The sequence below is a fragment of the Theropithecus gelada genome, chromosome 20 (assembly GCF_003255815.1).
Source record: "Theropithecus gelada isolate Dixy chromosome 20, Tgel_1.0, whole genome shotgun sequence".
Classification (NCBI taxonomy): domain Eukaryota; kingdom Metazoa; phylum Chordata; class Mammalia; order Primates; family Cercopithecidae; genus Theropithecus; species Theropithecus gelada.
The window spans coordinates 30,287,316-30,307,081 of record NC_037688.1 but is presented as its reverse complement, the minus strand read 5'-3'; the positions used below and the strand labels follow the sequence as shown (position 1 = coordinate 30,307,081).

General features: G+C 44.5%; 1 pseudogene; it reads left to right on the top strand.

The window, feature by feature from the left end:
- The first annotated feature begins 13,075 nt into the window (after positions 1-13,075).
- On the top strand, positions 13,076-14,059 carry LOC112613838 (annotated as a pseudogene).
- Positions 14,060-19,766: the final 5,707 nt, after the last annotated feature.

Below are 19,766 nucleotides of genomic sequence, written 5' to 3'. Positions count from 1 at the left end.
TTTTTCTTGAAAGGGAGTCTCACTTCATTGCCCAGACTGGAATGCAATGCCATAATCATGGCTCACTGCAGCCTGAACCTCCTGGGATCAAGCCATCCTCCCACCTTAACCTCCTAAGTAGCTAGGACTACAGGTGTGCACCACCATGCCCAGCTATTTTTGTTTTTTAATTATTCTGTAGAGATGGGGTCTCACCATGTTGCCCAGGCTGGTCATGAACTCCTGGACTCAAGCAATTATCTCTCCTTGACTTCCCAAAGTGCTGGGATTATATGCGTGAGAAACAGTACCTGGACAAAATAAATAGTCTTATAACAACTCAAATATCTTCAATGAGGCCAGGTGCGGTGGCTCACACCTGTAATCCCAGCAGTTTGAGAAGCCAGTGTGGAAGGATCACTTGAGGCCAAGAGTTCAGACCAGCCTGGCCAACATGCAAAACCCCGGTTCTACTAAAAATACAAAAAATAGCCAGGCGTTGTGGCACACACCTGTAATCCCAGCTACTTGGGAGGCTGAGGTAGGAGAATTGCTTGAACCCAGGAGGCAGAGGTTCTGGAGTGCAGTGGCGTGATCTCGGCTAACTGCAAGCTCAGCCTCCCAGGTTCGCCATTCTCCCGCCTCAGCCTCCCAAGTAGCTGGGACTACAGGCGCCTGTCACCTCGCCCAGCTAATTTTGTTTTTGTATTTTTAGTAGAGACGGGTTTTCACCGTGTTAGCCAGGATGGTCTCAATCTCCTGTCCTCGTGATCCGCCTGCCTCAGCCTCCCAAAGTGCTGGGATTACAGGTGTGAGCCACCGCTCCCACCCTGTTTGGGGTGAAGTTTTGTTTTGTTTTGTTTTGTTTTGTTTTTTAGTGCTTTCTAACAATTAGCTTTACAGTGACCATAGGTCTTGCTGCTTCTGTCACCTATAGCCTCATATAAGAACCCAGGAAATGTTTTATCTTTGAGCCTGGAGATGCTGTTTGTGAAAGATGTTTGTTTAATAAAATCAGAGGAGGCGACCGGGCGCGGTGGCTCACGCCTGTAATCCTAGCACTTTGGGAGGCAGAGGCGGGCTGATCACCTGAACTTGGGAGTTTGAGACCAGCCTGACCAACATGGAGAAACCCCGTCTCTACTAAACATACGAAATTAGCCAGGCGTGGTGGCACATGCCTGTGATCCCAGCTACTCAAGAGGCTGAGGCAGGAGAATCGCTTGAACCCAGGAGGCAGAGGTTGCGGTGAGCCAAGATCGTGCCATTGCACTCCAGCCTGGGCGACAAGACCAAAACTCCATCTCAAAAAAAAAAAAAAAAAAACAACAATCAGAGGACATTTTCTCCAATAAATAAATAGAGAGGGAAAAAGGAGCAATGGGGTAAAAAGGAAGTGTTGAAGATTAAAAGACCTCAGAGACATAGCAACTAAATACAACATGTGGATCTTTTTGTATCCTGATTTCAACAAAATAACTGCATAATTCATTTTTGAGACAGTTGGATAAATTTAATATAGATGAATATTACATGGTATTAAGGACTTCTTTTATTTATATTTTATTTTATTTATTTATTTATTTCAAGACGGAGTCTCGCTCTTGTCACCCAGGCTGGAGTGCAATGGCATGATCTCGGCTCACTGAAACCTCCACTTCGATTCTCCTGCCCCAGCCTCCTGAGTAGCTGGGATTACAGGCACGCACCACCACGCCCAGCTAATTTTTGTATTTTTAATAGAAACGGGGGTTTCACCATGTTGGATAGGCTGGTCTCGAATTCCTGACCTCGTGATCCATCTGCCTTGGCCTCCCAAGGTGCTGGGATTACAGGTGTGAGCCACTGTGCCTGGCCAGGACTTCTTTTCATTATAATGAGAATAATGACATTGTTTTATGTTAAACAAAGGATATGTGTTAGAGATATGTAATGAAGTATTTACAGTTGCAATTATATAATTTCTGACATTTGCTTAAATTCTTCCTCTGCTTTCTCCCCCAGAAAAGTTAAGAAGAGATAGATGAAATAAGAGCAGCAGAACATTGATAACTATTGAAACTGAATGATAGGTACATGGGAGTTCATATGTAATTCTCTCTAATTTTGTAAATGCAGTATCTAAAATTTTCCATAATAAGGTTTTCTTTGTTTTATTTTTAAATCAGAGGACTCAAATTTCAAGACTAGAAGCTGAGCAATATACAAGGTGTGGTTGAGACAAATAATTTCAACAAGAAAATCAGACTTAGATTATGTATGAAATATAAAGTCTCAGAAAAAGAGCTTCAGGCTCAGAAATGTCTAGCAAGTAATGAGGAAAATTTTGAAGTAAAAACCAAAAAAAAAAAAAAAAAGCCTAGCAAAGTAATCAAAGAAGTTATATTTATGCTGAAGGAATAAAAAGTAAAGAAAATTAGTGCCTACAGCTCTTCAGTTTTTATTTATTTGACCTCTTCAGATTTATGTATACAAATTTTGTGAGGTTTTCTTTTTTATTGAGATAAAGTCTTGCTCTGTCACCAAGGCTGGAGTGCAGTGACGCGATCATGGCTCACCACAACTTTGACCCCTTGGGTCCAAGGGATCCTCCCACCTCAGACACCACAGTAGGTGGGACCACAGGCACACACCATCATGCCAAGCTTATTTGTTTTTATATTTTATAGAAATGAAGTTTTTCCATGTTGCCCAGGCTGGTCTCAAACTCCTGGGCTCAAATGATTCTCTTGCCTTGGCATCCCAAAGTGCTGAGATTATAGGTCTGAGCCACCATACCCACCCAAAGTTTTTAATACTATTTTCTTTCTTTTTTTCTTTTCTTTTTCTTTTTTTGAGACAATTTTGCTCTTGTTGCCCAGGCTGGAGTGCAATGATGCAATCTCAGCTCAATGCAACCTCCACCTCCTGGGTTCAAATGATTCTCCTGCCTCAGCCTCCTGAGTAACTGGGATTACAGGTATGTGCCACCATGCCTGACTAATTTTGTATTTTTAGGAGCGATGGGTTCCACTATGTTGACCAGGCTGGTCTTGAACTCCTGACCTCAGGTGATCTCCCCGCCTCCGCCTCCCAAAGTGCTGGGATTACAGGCATGATCCACTGCGCCCAGACTTAATACTATTTTCAACATAAAAGTAAATTGTTCTCCATATTACATGAATTGAATATATCTAATCTAAAACATGAGTCTAAATCACTGTACATTAAGACTTTCAAATTTGTCCAGTTCATAAAAATGTTCTCTGCAGTCTGTACTGTTTTATTGTTTAGAGGTTGCTGAGAGACTATAGCCTTCTTTTCTTATGATTTAAGCGTAAAAATACATTGCATATCAACTAAATGATTGCAAATATCCCTCCATCCTTAAAAACATTACAAAGATCAGACCGGGTGCAGTGTCTCATGCCTGTAATCCCAGCACTTCAGGAGGCCGAGGGGGGCAGATCACCTGACATCAGGAGTTCAAGACCAGTCTGACCAATATGGTGAAACCCTGTCTTTCTACTAAAATACAAAAATTAGCTGGGCGTGCCTGTAGTCTCAGCTGCTTGGGAGGCTGAGGCAGGACAATTGCTTGAACCCAGAAGGTAGAGATTGTAGTGAGCAGAGATTGCGCCGCTGCACTCCAGCCTGTGTGACAGAGTGAGACTCCGTCTCAAAAAAAAAAAAAAAAAAGAAATGTATTTTGGGCTGAATGCAGTGGCTCACACTTGTAATCCCAGCACTTTGAGAGGCCAAGGAGGGAGGATCACTTGAGCTCAAGAGTTCAGAGACCAGCCTGGGAAACATAATGAGACCTTATCTCTACAAAAAATTTTTAAATTAGCTGGGCATGGTGGTGTGCACCTGTGGTCCAAGTTACTCAGGAGACTGAGATGAGAGGATTGCCTAAGTCTGAAAGGCAGAGGTTAGAACATGCCTTTGAGTGAGCCAAGAACATGCAATAGAACTCCAGCCTGGGCAACAGAGTAAGACCCTGTCTCAAAAAAAAAAAAAAAAATGTAGCTGGGTGCAGTGGCTCATGCCTGTAATCCCAGAACTTTGGGAGGCTGAGGCGGACAGATCACTTGAGGTCAGAAGTTCAAGACCAACCTGACCAATATGATGAAACCCCATCGTTACAAAAAATACAAAAATCAGCTGGGTGTGGTGGAGTGCACCTGCAATCCTAGCTACCTGGGAGGCTAAGGTGGGAGGATCACTTGAACCCAGGAGGCAGAGGTTGTAGTGAGCCGAGATCACACCACTGCACTCCAGCCTGGGTGACAGAGCAAGACTCAATCTCAAAAAAAAAAAATGTATTTTGTCACTACCCGTAGTCTCCTTCCAGATTTTGTTTCCTTATCCATACTGCTCTGTCTTTTAGGAGGAAGGACAGAGCAACAAAGGGCTGGAGATGACATGTAAGGGTCCTGGTGCAAACATTGTTGAGACACTGAGTTGATCACCAGTTCTTACTACAGTACCGTCTCCTCTGCCGAGGTCATCTTTCTTGGCATCATCGGTAAATCCAATGCTGACCAGGTCTGCTGGGGCTTCAGCCTTACAAGAGGGTAAGAATTCCACTAGGTTCTCAATGTTTTTTTTCTTTCCTTTCTTTCTTTTTTTTTTTTTTTATTTTATTTTTTTTGAGACGGAGTCTCGCTCTTTCGCCCAGGCTGGAGTGCAGTGGCCGGATCTCAGCTCACTGCAAGCTCCGCCTCCCGGGTTCACGCCATTCTCCGGCCTCAGCCTCCCGAGTAGCTGGGACCACAGGCGCCCGCCGCCTCGCCCGGCTAGTTTTTTGTATTTCTTAATAGAGACGGGGTTTCACCGTGTTAGCCAGGATGGTCTCGATCTCCTGACCTCATGATCCGCCCGTCTCGGCCTCCCAAAGTGCTGGGATTACAGGCTTGAGCCACCGCGCCCGGCCTCTTTCCTTTCTTTCTTTCTTTTTTTTTTTTTTTTTTTTTTTGCTCTTGTTGCCCAGGCAGGAGTGCAATGGCGCGATCTGGGCTCACCACAACCTCCACCTCCTGGGTTCAAGCAATTCTCCTGCCTCAGTCTCTCAAGTAGCTGGGATTACAGGCATGCACCACCACGCCTGGCTAATTTTGTATTTTTAATAGAGACGGGGTTTCTCCATGTTGGAGTCAGGCTGGTCTCGAACTCCTGACCTCAGGTGATCTGCCCACCTTGGCCTCCCAAAGTGCTGGGATTACAGGTGTGAGCCACCGTGCCTGGCCAGGTTCTGAATCTTTTATACATTGGTTTACTGCATGCTTACTACATGCCAAACATTCCTGGAATCACTGGGGAAGAAATGGTGAGCAAAGAGACATGGTTCCTGCCCTCATGAAGCTTATAGTCAATGAGAGTTAAAAGCAAACTTTGGGCCTTCCAGTCCACAGGCTTCTTCCTTCTCTCTCTTTCTATGCCTATGTTTTGAGTACCTATGAGGTTAGACACTAGCACACAGACCGTTAAGAGCTAAATGTAAATACGCATAGACAGGTCTACAAGAAAGTTTATTAAACTTTAGCAGTGGTAAACTCCAGATTTATTCATTCATTTGACAAAATGAACAGACAGGAACAGGGCTGGGGATGCAACCGTGATAAAAGTCCCTTCCCTCATGGAACTGACATTCTAGTGGGGGAGACAAATAATAAACACAATCACTATGCAGGATGTGAGACAGAGATAAATGCTACAGAAGGAAAAAAAAATAGCAAAGAAGAGGGAGGAGGTTGACATTTTAGAGAATATAGCCAGGAAGGGCCTCACAGAGAAGAGAACATTTAAGGGAACATTTAAGGAAGTAAGGGAGGAACCAGGCAGATATCTAGAGAACACAGAATACCGGAAGGAGATACAAAGGCCCTGAGGCTGGACTCTTCTCGGGCAGTTGAAGAAGCATAAAGTGGCCAGTGTGGCTAAGGCAGAGTAAGCAAGGAGGAAGGTTGGGGGGAATGAAGTCAGAGTGATGGGGAGGGAAGGTATGGGTTGTGGGAAAGACTTTGCCTGTGATTCTAAGTGAAATATGGCTCACGTCTCTAATGGCAGCACTTTGGGAGGTGGAGGTGGGTAGATCACTTAAGGTCAGGAGTTCGAGACCAGCCTGGACAACATAGTGAAACCCCCATCTCTACCAAAAATATAAAAAATGAGCCGGGTGTGGTGGCAGGCACCTGTAATCCTAGCTACTCAGGAGGCTGAGGCCAGAGAATTGCTTGAATCCGGAAGGCAGAGGTTGCAGTGAGCTGAAATTGAGCCACTGTACTCCAGCGTGGGTGACAGAGCGAGAATCTATCTCAAAGCAAAAAAATAAAAATAAAAATAAAAACACACTGGAGGCCAGGTGCAGTGGTTCACGCCTGTAACCCCAGCACTTTGGGAGGCCGAGACAGGTGGATCACTTGAAGTCAGGAGTTGAAGACCGCCTGGCCAACATGGTGAAACCCTGTCTTTACTAAAAATTTAAAAATCAGCTGGGTGTGGTGGTGTGTGCCTGTAATCCCTGCTACTTGGGAGGCTGAGGCACGAGAATCACTTGAACCCAGGAGGCAAAGGTTGCAGTGAGCCAAGATTGCACCACTGCACTCCAGCCTAGGTGGGTAGGGGTTGAGAGAAAAGGAGGAGTCAAGGAAGATATCAGTATTTTTGTCCTAGCATACATAGAATTACCATTAATGGTAAAATGAGTAGATATTTTGGAAGGGGTGAGAGCACTCTGGGACATGTTAAGTTGGAGATGTCTACAAAACACTCAAGTGAAGATGTCAAGAAGGCAGGAGGATATATGAACCTGGAGCTCATATAAACTGAGAAGCCTTAGGTAATACTATACATGTGGAAGCCCCCACCATAAAGAAGGTATTGTAAAATATGAGGTTGGATGAAGTCAGCTAAAGAGTTGGGAAGAGGTCCAAAGACTAAGCCCTTGAGCACATCTCTAGTGACATTTCATATGTCTTTTACTTCTTTAAAGTCCCTTTCTGTATTGTTTAAATGTATACAATGTGTCATTTTTCAACAAGCTATGTAACTCTTTGGAAGAGAACAAGAGTAAAGAGTCCATATCAGGGGCCAGGCGCGGTGGCTCACACCTGTAATCCCAGCACTTAGGGAGGCCGGATCACGAGGTCAGGAGATCGAGACCATCCTGGCTAACACGGTGAAACCCCATCTCTACTAAAAATACAGAAAAAAATTAGCCAGGCATGGTGGCGGGCACCTGTAGTCCCAGCTACTCGGGAGACTGAGGCAGGAGAATAGCGTGAACCCGAAAGGCAGAGCTTGCAGTGAGCTGAGATCACGCCACTGCACTCCAGCCTGGGAGTAAGACACAGCAAGACTCTGTCTCAAAAAAAAAAAAAAAAAAAAAAAAAAAAAAAAATCCCTATCAGGAAACCATCATCAGCAAAGATAAATGTGCCCCTTCTCTGGAATCCAACACGATACATGCAGCAATCTGAAAGCAGAGCAGTGGGAACACAGGAGATGGAACAGACTTTTTGCTTCATGCCTGCACTAAGCAGAAGTTTGGCACCCAAGTATGAAGCCATCCTTTATAAAGAAGTCTCCAGAGACAGCTTAATCAATCACTAAAACAAGTAGCTCCCTACATTAAACGATTTGAGATGCATTAGGGGAAAATCTCTCTTGTCCTAAGACAGTTCATGGCCTCCTTCTGGAGGCTTAATTCACCTCCCATGATAATGATGACAATGACAAAAAGCAAAAGCAAAATTTGATTACATTTGTTACGTTCCAGACATTGCATTTAAATTCTTTATGTGTATTAGCTAATTGAGTCATCTCAACAAACTTATGAGTTAGGAAATACCATTATCCCCAACCTGGAAAACTGAGTTGTTGACACTTGCCTGAGGTCTCACGGTTAATATATGGTGGAGCAAGGATTTGAATATGGATCGTTTCACTCCTGAACTCATACTCTTCTTTCTTTTTTTTCTTTTTTTTTAGAAGGAGTTTCACTCCTGTTACCCAGGCTGGAGTGCAATGGTGTGATCTCAGCTCACCACAACCTCTGCCTCCCAGGTTCAAGCGATTCTCCTACCTCAGCCTCCCAAGTAGCTGGGATTACAGGCATGCGCCACCATGCTCCGCTAATGTTTTTTTTTTTTTCTATTTTTAGTAGAGGACCAGGGATAAAATAACTAAAAATGTTTCACACCCTTCTGGATATAACACTTTTGGGTACTTTCGTTTTTTTGTTTTCTACTCTATTGTTAACCACTTATAAGGGTCTGTTAGGAATAGTATGTGGGCAGAGAAAAAGTACAAATTTTACCTGCTTTACAATTCTTCCAGAACTACTCTAGAAGCCACATCACTAAGTAGAAAAAAAGTCTTTCAGTGCACAATAAAAACCTCAGCTTTAAGTCAATTTTCGCATCTTAAAAGTACTCACCATGGGCCAGACATGGTGGTTCACGCCTGTAATCCCAGCACTTTGGGAGGCCGAGGAGGGCGGATCACAAGGTCAGGGGATCAAGACCATCCTGGCCCATATGGTGAAATCTCATCTCTACTAAAATTACAAAAATTAGCTGGGTGTGGGTGTGGTGGCACATGCTGTAATCCCAGCTACTCGGGAGGCTGAGGCAGGAGAATTGCTTGAACCTGGGAGGTGGAGGTTGCAGTGAGCCGAGATCATGACATTGCACTCCAGCCTGGGCGACAAGAGCAAAACTGTCTCCAAAAAAAAAAAAAAAAATTGGTGTAAGGAAAGAAAAAAATGGTAAGGTTGCAAAGAGCAAAGATCTATGGGTAGCATGAATCTTCTTCTTTTTTTTTTTTTTTCTTTTTTTTGAGACAGGGTCTCACTGTCACCCAGGCTGAAGTTCAGTGGCAGGATCTTGGCTTTCTGCAACCTCTGCCTCCCAGTCTTAAGGTATCCTCCCACCTCAGCCTCCCGAGTAGCTGAGACTACAGGCACGTGCCACCACAGCTGGCTAATTTTTTTAAAAATTATTTTTTGGTAGAGACAGGGTTTAGGTTTCACCATGTTGCCCAGGCTGGTCTCTAACTCCTGGGCTCAAGTGATCCACCTGCCTGTCCTCCCAAAATGCTAGGGTTACAGGTGTCAGCCACCGTGCGCAGCCAAGAATGAATCTTCTATCTGTGAAATTGTGAAGAAGGAAAAAGAAATTCATGCTAGTTTGGCTGTCGCAGCTCAAACAAACTGCAAAACTTTTGGCCGTAGAGAGTGATAAATGCTTAGTTACGATGGAAAAAGCCTTAAATTTGGGGGTGAGAAACATGTACAGAAACTTATTCAGGTTCGGTACGATCTGTAGTTTCAGGCATCCAATGGGGGTCTTGGTGGTGGTCCCCACGGATAAGCAGGGACTACTGTATAATTTTTTTAGATGATGTATAATTTAGCAACAAAAAGGGGCCTTGCTTGTGAATGTATAAGAGAGCCCTATTCTGGAGTTAGAGAACTTCAAACCAAGCATAATATGAGGAAAAAAGTGAATATAAGAAAAGGCCGGGCATGGTGGCTCACGCCTGTAATACCAGCACTTTGAGAGGCCAAGGTGGGTGGATCACCTGAGGCCAGGATTTCAAGACCAGTCTGGGCAACATGGTGAGACCCTGTCTCTACTAAAAATACAGCAGTGAGCTGAGATCACACCACTGCACTCCAGCCTGGGCTGCAGCGCCAGACTCTGTCTCAAAAAAAAAAAAAAAAATCCAAACTTTGAATCAACAGTTCTGATTCTGTGATAAGTATTTGAATTATGTCAAGGGTGACAGTCAACATGTTCAAGAACCAGTACAACATGGCACTAGCCAATCAGAATGGACACCCTGAATGACAAAAAATGTCCACCAGCCTGAAGCAACTGCTGTGGCCAGATCTCTGTGTTCCACTGAATGTCAGTTTTGAATTACGTAAATGTGGTCATGATGTCAGATGTTTGAACAATGAAACTTCTAAATTTCATTAGCTTCCTTTATATTACTAAGCCAGTTATATTTAGGAAACTGTGTACTTTACTTTTTTTCTTTTTTCTTTTTTCTCTGAGATGGAGTCTTGCTCTGTCCTCCAGGCTGGAGTGCAGCGGTATGATTTCAGCTCACTGCAACCTCCACCTCCCAGGTTCAAGCGATTCTCCTGCCTCAGTCTCCTAAGTAGCTAGGATTACAGGCATGCACTACCATGCCCGGTTAATTTTTGTAGTTTTAGTAGAGATGGGGTTTCACCATGTTAGCCTGGGTGGTCTCGATCTCTTGACCTCGTAATCCACCCGCCTCAGGCTCCCAAAATGCTCGGATTACAGGCGTGAGCCACCATGCCCGGCCAATGTGTACTTTCTTTAAAAAGAAATCAGCTCAGTTTTCTTGACTTTCACTTTTTTTTTGAGAGAGAGAGTCTCACTCTGTCATCCAGGCTGGAGTGCAATGGTGTGATCTTGGCTCACTGCAACCTGCGCCTCCTGGGTTTAAGTGATTTTACTGTCTTAGCCTCCTGAGTAGCTGGGATTACGGGTGCCCGCCACCACGTCCAGCTAATTTTTTGTATTTTTAATAGAGATGGGGTTTCATCATGTTGGCCATGCTGGTCTTGAACTCCTGACCTTAAGTGATCCTCCCACCTCAGCATCCCAAAGTGCTGGCATTACAGGCATGAGCCACCATGCCTGGCGGCATTAGCTTTTTTATAAAGTTCAATTCCCTAGCCTGAGACCTTTATGCAAGTTGCTTTGCCTCCATTGCAAAACTTATTTCTTTTTTTTTTCCTTTTTTTTTTTTTAATTATACTTTAAGTTCTAGGGTACATGTGCATAACATGCAGGTTTGTTACATATGTATACTTGTGCCGTGTTGGTGTGCTGCACCCATCAACTCGTCAGCACCCATCAACTCGTCATTTACATCAGGTATAACTCCCAATGCAATCCCTCCCCCCGCAAAACTTATTTCTATACATCTTTCCGTCTGCACCAAATTATCTGTTCTAAGTTACTCAGCTTTTCCCAGACTTCTTCATTTAGAAAAAATATGTGTCACTGGGGTGGTGGCTTATACTTGTAATCCCAGCACTTTGGGAGGCCAAGGCAGGTAGATCACCTGAGGTCAGGAGTTTGAGACCAGCATAGCCAACATGGTAAAACCCCGTCTCTACTAAAAATACAAAAAAAATTAGCCGGGCGTGGTAGCGAGTGCCTATAATCTCACCTACTCTGGAGGCTGAGGCAGGAGAATCGCTTGAACCCAGAGGGCAGAGGTTGCAGTGAGATGAGATCATGCCATTGCACTCAAGCCTGGGCAACAGAGTGAGACTCCGTCTCAAAAAAAAAAAAAAAAGAAAGAAAAAGAAAAAAGAGAAGAAAAAATATGTGTCTCCAGAAATAGTACTACTTGAGAGCTGACAATTCCAATCTCATTGATTATATTCTTGGCTGTATTTGGCACACAGCTCATTAGACACCTGCAGCAAACCATCACCAAGAAAGAAAGAAAGGCAAGATTCATACAGTTATGATGAATTTGTTTTAGACGAAGAACAAGTGGGGCCAGGTGCAGTGGCTCACACCTATAATCCCAGAACTTTGGGAGGCTGAGGTGGGTGGATCACTTGAGCCCAGGAGTTCAAGACCAGCCTGGGCAACATGGCAAAACCCCATCTCTACAAAAATTACAAAAAATTAGTCCAGTGTGGTGGTGTGTCTGTAGTCCCAGCTACTTCGGAGGCTGAGGTGAGAGGATCACTTGAACCCAGGAGGTGGAAGCTGCAGTGACTCGAGATCATGCCACTGCACTCCAGCCTGGGAAACAGAGCAAGACTTGTCAATAAAAAATAAATAAATAAATAAACAAAAAACCCTTTAATTCTAAACAAACTCAGTTTTTAAGTTTTGTTTTTAGTTAAAGCTTAGTTTTTATACCATTGCCATAATAAAGCATTTCTTTTTCACTTTTTAAAAAGACTAATAAAAGGAAATATTTTTTGGTTATCCCTTAAGAGAAAAAAGAATTCCCCAAATAATCCTACAATTCCAAACAAGTAACACTAGGAATACCCTCATATACAATTATGGCACAGACACACCAGGCACGGTGGCTTTGGTCTATAATCCCAATTCTTTGGGAGGCCAAGGTGGGCAGATCGCTTGAACTCAGAAGTTTGAGACCAGCCTGGGCAACATGACAAAACCCCGTCTTTACAAAAATTGGCAGGGCGTGGTGGCATGCACCCATGGTTCTAGCTACTTGGGAGGCTGAGGTGCGAGGATCACTTGAGCCCGGAAGGCGGAGGTTGCAGTGAGCCGAGATCACACTACTGCACTCCAGTCTGGGTGACAGAGTGAGACTGTGCCTAAAAACAAACAAAAAACAATTATGGTGCAGAGAGTTAGAACTGGTCAAACTCGGCTGGGCACGGTGGCTCATGCCTGTAATCCCAGAACTTTGGGAGGCCGAGGCAGGCGCATCACGAGGTCAGATCAAAACCATCCTGACTAACACGGTGAAACCCCGTCTCTACTAAAAAAAAATACAAAAATATTAGCCGGGCATGGTGGCAGGCGCCTGTAGTCCCAGCTACTCAGGAGGCTGAGGCAGGAGAATGGCGTGAACCCGGAAGGCGGAGCTTGCAGTGAGCCCAGATCACATCACTGCACTCCACCCTGGGCGACAGAGCGAGACTCCATCTCAAAAAAAAAAAAAAAAAAAAAAGAACTGGTCAAACTCAGGCAACTCTACATGCAACTGACAACTGCCAGATTAGTATAGATACAGATTCAGCCAGACAATAGTCTAGTTCCCTAAGGAAAGCGCAACATTATGAAATTTGGGGTCTTATGTTTCCCTCTTTTCCTTGCTTCAAGAGTAGCCCATGGAGGACTTTCACAATATAATGTTAAATCAGTTTTAAAAACTAAAATTGAAACATAAACCTATATATTAATATACCTGTATCTACACACTTGTGTATGTTACATATAGTTACATACATAGGGACTGAAAGGAGAGACACCTCAATTCTTATGTCTAGATCTGGAGATAAATGTGATTGCTTTGCCTGGGAGATGGTAACCCTGCTGAATACATCTGTTGGCAGGGGACAAAGTATGTGATGGAGGGGCTGAAAGATCTCATATGCCCAACTTGTTACAGTCTGTTTGATGATCCTTGAGTTTTGGCTTACTTGTACAACTTCCGGAAAAAAAAAATGCTTAGAAGGCGTATGATAGTTAATACTGAGAGTCAACTTAATTGAAGGATACAAAGTATTGATCCTGGGTGTGTCTGTGAGGGTGTTGCCAAAAGAGATTAACATTTGAGTCAGTGGGCTGGGGAAGGCAGACCCACCCTTGATCTGGTGGGCACAGTTTAATCAGCTGCCAGCGAATATAAAGCAGGCAGAAAAACGTGAAAAGGAGACATGGGCCTAGCATCCCAGCCTACATCTTTCTGCCAAGCTGGATGCTTCCTGCCCTCAAACATCAGACCCCAAGTTTTTCAGTTTTGGGACTCGGACTGGCTCTCCTTGCTCCTGACTGGCTCTCCTTGCTCCTCAGCTTGCAGACAGCCTATTGTGGGACCTTGTGATCATGTAAGTTAATACTTCATAAACTCTCATATATAAAAACTATTAGTTCTTCCCCTCTAAGAGAACTCTAATACAAGGTATTTTAAAGGAGAATGTGCAGAATTCATTGTGGAGACGATCTCCAATCAGTCAAGTGCCCTGGGGTGCTGTCAGAAACTTCAGCAACTGGAGTCAATAGCCTGCAGGTTAATCACACCCTGAAGGGTTTGAGGAAAATGTAACAAGATCAAGATCTCTTCTAAAATGCCAGTGTGCAAAGGACATCTGGAGTACCTCTCAGCATTCTCTGGCTGACTGACATACAGCTAATCTGTGGAATCCGTGCTACTGGTGGTAACCACACCAAGCATTGTCTTCTGCTCTATTGAAGAACTTTATGCTCAGAAAAGAAATGGCTATGCCTTTGCATCCCTGTTCTAGAGTTTTGAGAACTGGCGTTGGGGAGATGTTCCTTCTCACTTGAATACCATGGAGACTAGCAAGTTACTGATTAAAGTATTTAAGTAAAATATTAAAGATTGAAATAAAGGCCGGGTGCAGTGGCTCACACCTGCAATCCCAGCACTTTGGGAGGTCGAGGCAAGTGGATCACTTGAGGTCAGGAGTTCAAGACCAGCCTGGCCAACATGGCGAAACCTCATCTCTACTAAAAATACAAAAATTAGGTCAGGCATGGTGGCTCACGCCTGTAATCCCAGCACTTTGGAAGGCTGAGGCGGGTGGATCACAAGGTCAGGAGATTGAGACCATCCTGGCAAACACGGTGAAACCTCGTCTCTACTAAAAATACAAAAAACAAAATTAGCCGGGCATGGTGGCAGGAGCCTGTAGTCCCAGCTACTCGGGAGGCTGAGGCGGTAGAATGGCGTGAACCCGGGACGCAGAGCTTGCAGCGAGCCGAGATGGTGCCACTGCACTCCAACATGGGCAACAGAATGAGACTCCATCTCAAAAAAAAAAATTTAGCCAGGCACAGTGGTATGCACCTGTAGTACCAGCTACTTGGGAGACTGAGGGAGGAGGATCGCCTGAACCCAGGAGGCGAAGGCTGCAGTGAGCCGAGATTGTGCCACTGCACTCCAGCCTGGGCGACAGAACGAGACTCTGTCTTTAAAAAAAAAAAAAAAAAAAAGATTTAAATCAAGTGAATTGAATCCAAAAAATAAAAAATTAAACTCTTTTTTCTTTTTTTTTTTTTTTTTTGAGATGGAGTTTTGCTCTTGTTGCCCAGTCTGGAGTGCAATGGCACAGTCTTAGCTCACTGCAACCTCCACCTCTCGGGTTCAAGCGATTCTCCTGCCTCAGCCTCCCCTTACCTCAGGTGACCCACCTGCCTCCACCTCCCAAAGTGCTGGAATTACAGGCATGAGCCACTGTACGCAGCCTCAAAAAATGAAACTTAAAGTTAGGCAAACCACTGATCCAGAGATCAACAAACTCAACACCGTCTTGCAGGAGCAATGAATGGCCTTAACATTGCTGAAGCTTTCAAAGTCGTGTCAGAACCCGTCATGTGCTGCAACAGATGCAGGAATTCTGGGAGGTAATCAAGAAAACTCCTTTACCTCCCTCTAATTTGCCCACAAGTTCCCTAATGAAGAACTTTGATACCAGTCACTGGGAGGACATAAAACTAGTAGTTCTGCATACATGTTCTTTGCCTCAACACATTGGCACATTCATTAACAAGATTCCCTGGAGCTTGTTCTTGTTTTGTTTTGTGTTGTTTTTTTGAGACGGAGTATCACTCTGTTGCCCAGGCTGGAGTGCAGTGGTGCAATCTTGGCTGCAGTTCAACCTCCGCCTCCCAGGTTCAAGCGATTCTTCTGCCTCACCTTCCCGAATAGCTGATATTACAGGTGTATGACACCGTGTCTGGCCTGTTTGTTTATTTTTTGAGCCTCACTCTCAAAATTTTGAGACTCTGCCTCCTAGGTTCAAGCATTTCTCCTGCCTGAGGCTCCCGAGCAGCTGCGGGGACAGGTGTGTGCCACCATGCCCAGCTAGTTTTTGTATTTTTAGTAGAGATAGGGTTTTGCCATGTTGGCCAGAACTCCTGGCCTCAGGCAATCCGCCTGTCTCGACCTCCAAAAATGCTGGGATTACAGGCGTGAACCACCGTGCCTGGCCGTCTACAAATAATTTTTTTTTTTTTTTTTTTTTTTTTTTGAGACGGAGTCTCGCTCTGTCGCCCAGGCTGGAGTGCAGTGGCACGATCTCAGCTCACTGCAAGCTCTGCCTCCCGGGTTCCCGCCATTCTCCTGCCTCAGCCTCCCAAGTAGCTGGGACTACAGGCGCCCACAACCGCACCCGGCTAATTTTTTGTATTTTTAGTAGAGACGGGGTTTCACCGTGGTCTCGATCTCCTGACCTTGTGATCCGCCCGCCTCGGCCTCCCAAAGTGCTGGGATTACAGGCGTGAGCCACCATGCCCGGCCTACAAATAATTTAAAATTAGCCTGGCATGGTGGTACATACCTGTGGTCGCAGCTACTCATCAGACTGAGGCAGGAAGATCATCTAAGCCCAGGAGATCGAGGCTGCCATGATCATGCCACCACACTCCAGCCTGCACAATAAACCAAAACTCTGTTTAAAAAAAAGAAAAGAAAAGGAAAAATTATATTAAGAAGAAAATCAATCCTGGCTAACACGCTGAAACCCTGTCTCTACTAAAAAATACAAAAAAATTAACCGGGCGAGCTGGCGGGTGCCTGTAGTCCCAGCTACTCGGGAGGCTGAGGTAGGAGAACGGTGTAAACCCAGGAGGCGGAGCTTGTAGTAAGCTGAGATCCGGCCACTGTACTCCAGCCTGGGTGACAGAGCGAGACTCCGTCTCAAAAAAAAAAAAAAAAAGAAGAAGAAAATAGGCCAGGTGTGGTGACTCACGCCTGTAATCCCAGAACTTTGGGAGGCCAAGGTAGGCAGATCATGAGGTCAGGAGATCGAGACCATCCTGGCTAACATGGTGAAACCCTGTCTCTACTAAAAAAATACAAAAAATTAGCCAGGTGTGGTGGCGGGCACCTGTAGTCCCAGCTACTCGGGAGGCTGAGGCAAGAGAATGCTGTTAGATGAGAAGGAGGCAGAGCTTGCAACGTGAGCCGAGATCGCACCATTGCACCTCCAGCCTGGGCAGCAGAGCGAGACTACGTCTCAAAAAAAAAAAAGTATTTCTACTTTGTGTTATCAATTGATGACTTAGTCCTGAGGAAATGGTCTTTTCACAAGCCCAGAAAACCTGTGAGCCTCCAAATTACATATGCTGTCTGTGCGCCATACCCTAACAGGTGATGTTTACCATCTAATCATGAATAGACAGTTACTCTGTCACTGCAAAACATGCTGACATGAGACTACATTTGGATCTGAGATAAACACAAGGCCCAGTGCTTGAAAGGGAGCGTGGCTAAGTCCAAAGTAGGAAAATGTTCTTTCCACTAGACAGCTCAGGGAAAAGAAATTATGGTAATACCAGATTTGTTTCAGATAAATGCTGAGCCACCGTTACACCAACACCAATATCTGCACACATTTATTGTGTACCCAGGTAACAGAACTGTGTTACAAATAGAACTCCGGTGAGATAGCTCAAGATTATTATCTCCTTTCAAAAAAGGAATAAACTTCGGTAAGACAGGGCTAATTTGTTTTATATCAAATCACTAGGGTGCTTCATTTAAATTTCTTCATTTGTAAAAAGAGGGTAATATTTATTTGGATAATATGTGTCCCCAGATTGTCAGGATCAAATAAAAGAACATGTGGACATGCAGTTTAAAATATATATGTATATATATATTTTTGAGACAGTTTCACTCTGTCATCCAGCCTGCAGTGGTGTGATCTTGGCTCACCACAGCCCCTGCCTCCTGGGTTCAAGCGATCCTCCTGCCTCGGCCTCCAGGGTAGCTGGGATTACAGGCATGCACCACAATGCCTAATTTTTTTTTTTCCTACTTTTAGTAGAGATGGGGTTTCTCCATTTTGGCCAGGCTGGTCTCGAACTCCTGACCTCAAATGATCTGCCTGCCTCAGCCTCCCAAAGTGCTGGGATTACAGGTGTGAGCCACCATGCCCGGCCTGCAGTTTAAAATTTACAAGGGCTGTTTATACCATCAATGTCATCCTCATTGTTCATGGTCATAATAATGGATACTAGTGGGTTTGCATAAATGTCATGTGTTTTGGATACTTTCCTTAGGTCTTTATTGTCTAAATAATGCACAAACATCTTTAAGACCTGGCTAAAGAAGCCCAAAAATCAATTTGAAAGTCTGAGCGACAGCTACGTTCCTACTAATAGATGATGATAAATCAACAGGGCTGTTAACTGTAGACTCAGGGAACTGCAATTAATTAACATAATGCAATATTTATTTCACCTGAACCCTTCTCATAAGCAGAGATAATCAGTTTTTTAGTTTATTGAGGCGTTAATGACTCATGTGACCCATGGGAATGAGGAAAGAGCAAAAGGCAACAGAAAACAAATTGAACTTAAGAAAAACAACACGCAGCACTACCCCTGCTCATGGGTGTACTTGGACTTGAGCTGTCACCTGATGGAAGGAATAGCATTGTGTGTGCATGTTTGAAAAAAGGTAAAGGAGCCCTTCCAGAGAAATTTGCCCAGAGGGCTCAAACTCAATAGCTATTGCACAATTTAAAAGACTGACTAGATAGAAGTTCTCTGCCTTTGTGGAGAGAAGTCTGGTAATTTGAACTTTTTTTTTTTTTTTTTTTTCCTGAGACGGAGTCTTGCTCTGTCGCCCAGGCTGGAGTGCAGTGGTAAGATCTTAGCTCACTGCAACCTCCGCCTCCCGGGTTCAAGAGATTCTCCTGCCTCAGCCTCCTGAGTAGCTGGGATTACTGGTGCTCATCACCACACCTGGCTAATTTTTGTATTTTTAGTAGACATGGGGATTCACCACATTGGTCAGGCTGGTCTTGAACTCCTGACCTCGTGATCCGCCGGCCTTGGCCTCCTAAAGTGCTGGTATTACAGGCGTGAGCCACCACGCCCATCCTGGACATTGTTTTACATTTAAACCTTCAGAAACTTTTTTTAATTTAAACTTTTTATTTTGAGACAATTGTAGATTCACATGTAAGTCACACATTGTAAGAAACAATACAGAGAAATCTGGAGTACCATTTCCCCTATCTTTCCCCAAAGGTGTAGTTGAATATCACAACCAGGATCTCGATGTTGATATGATCAAGATACAGAACAGACTTTGCAAACTTTTTTTTTTTTTTGAGATGGACACTCGCTCTGTCACCCAGGCTGAAGTGCACTGGTACAATCTCGGCTCACTGCAACCTCCGCCTCCCAGGTTCAAGCGATTCTCCTGCCTTAGCCTCTGGAATAGCTGGGATTACAGGTGTCTGCCACCACGCCTGGCTAATTTTTCTTTTTCTTTTTTTTTTGAGACAGAGTTTCGTTCTTGTCATCCAGGCTGGAGTGCAATGGCGTGATGTCGGCTCACTGCAACCTCCACCTCCTGGGTTCAAGCAATTCTCCTGCCTCAGCCACATGAGTAGCTGAGATTACAGGTGCCCACCGCCACATCGGGCTAAGTTTTGTATTTTTAGTAGAGACGGAGTTTCACCACGTTGACCAGGCTGGTCTCAAACTCCTGACCTCAGGCGATCCCACCCGCCTCAACCTCCCAAAGTGCTCGAATTTCAGGCATGAGCCCCTGCGCCTGGCCAATTTTTGTATTTTTAGTAGAGACAGGGTCTCACCATGTTGGCCAGGCTGGTTTCGAACTCCTGGCCTCGAGTGATCCGCCCGCGTTGGCCTTCCAAAGTGCTGGGATTACAGGCACGAGTCACCGTGCCCGTCCAGTCTTTGGAAACATTTAAAATGAGTTGATCACTATCATAATTATTACCACATTCTCACAAGTCAGAAACATTCCTTTAAATTCCAAAATTGCTAAGTGAGGTCTTAGGTGATGTATCACCTAGAGGATTGTGCAGTGATCTGAGAGGCAGCTTGCCATGCTGCCTGGAGTATTTACTCACATTTTTCCTGAGAGTTATAGGCGATTTATAACTAGTTGCAAATTAACTACAAAGTTAACTTTGCAGGTAAAGCTGAATATTTCATCACAAGACACAACAGCTCACAAGTCACCTTGCTGAGCAAGCTTCCCAGAGAAAGTTATTAGTATTACGAATGGCTCCAGTTTTTCCACACCCAATT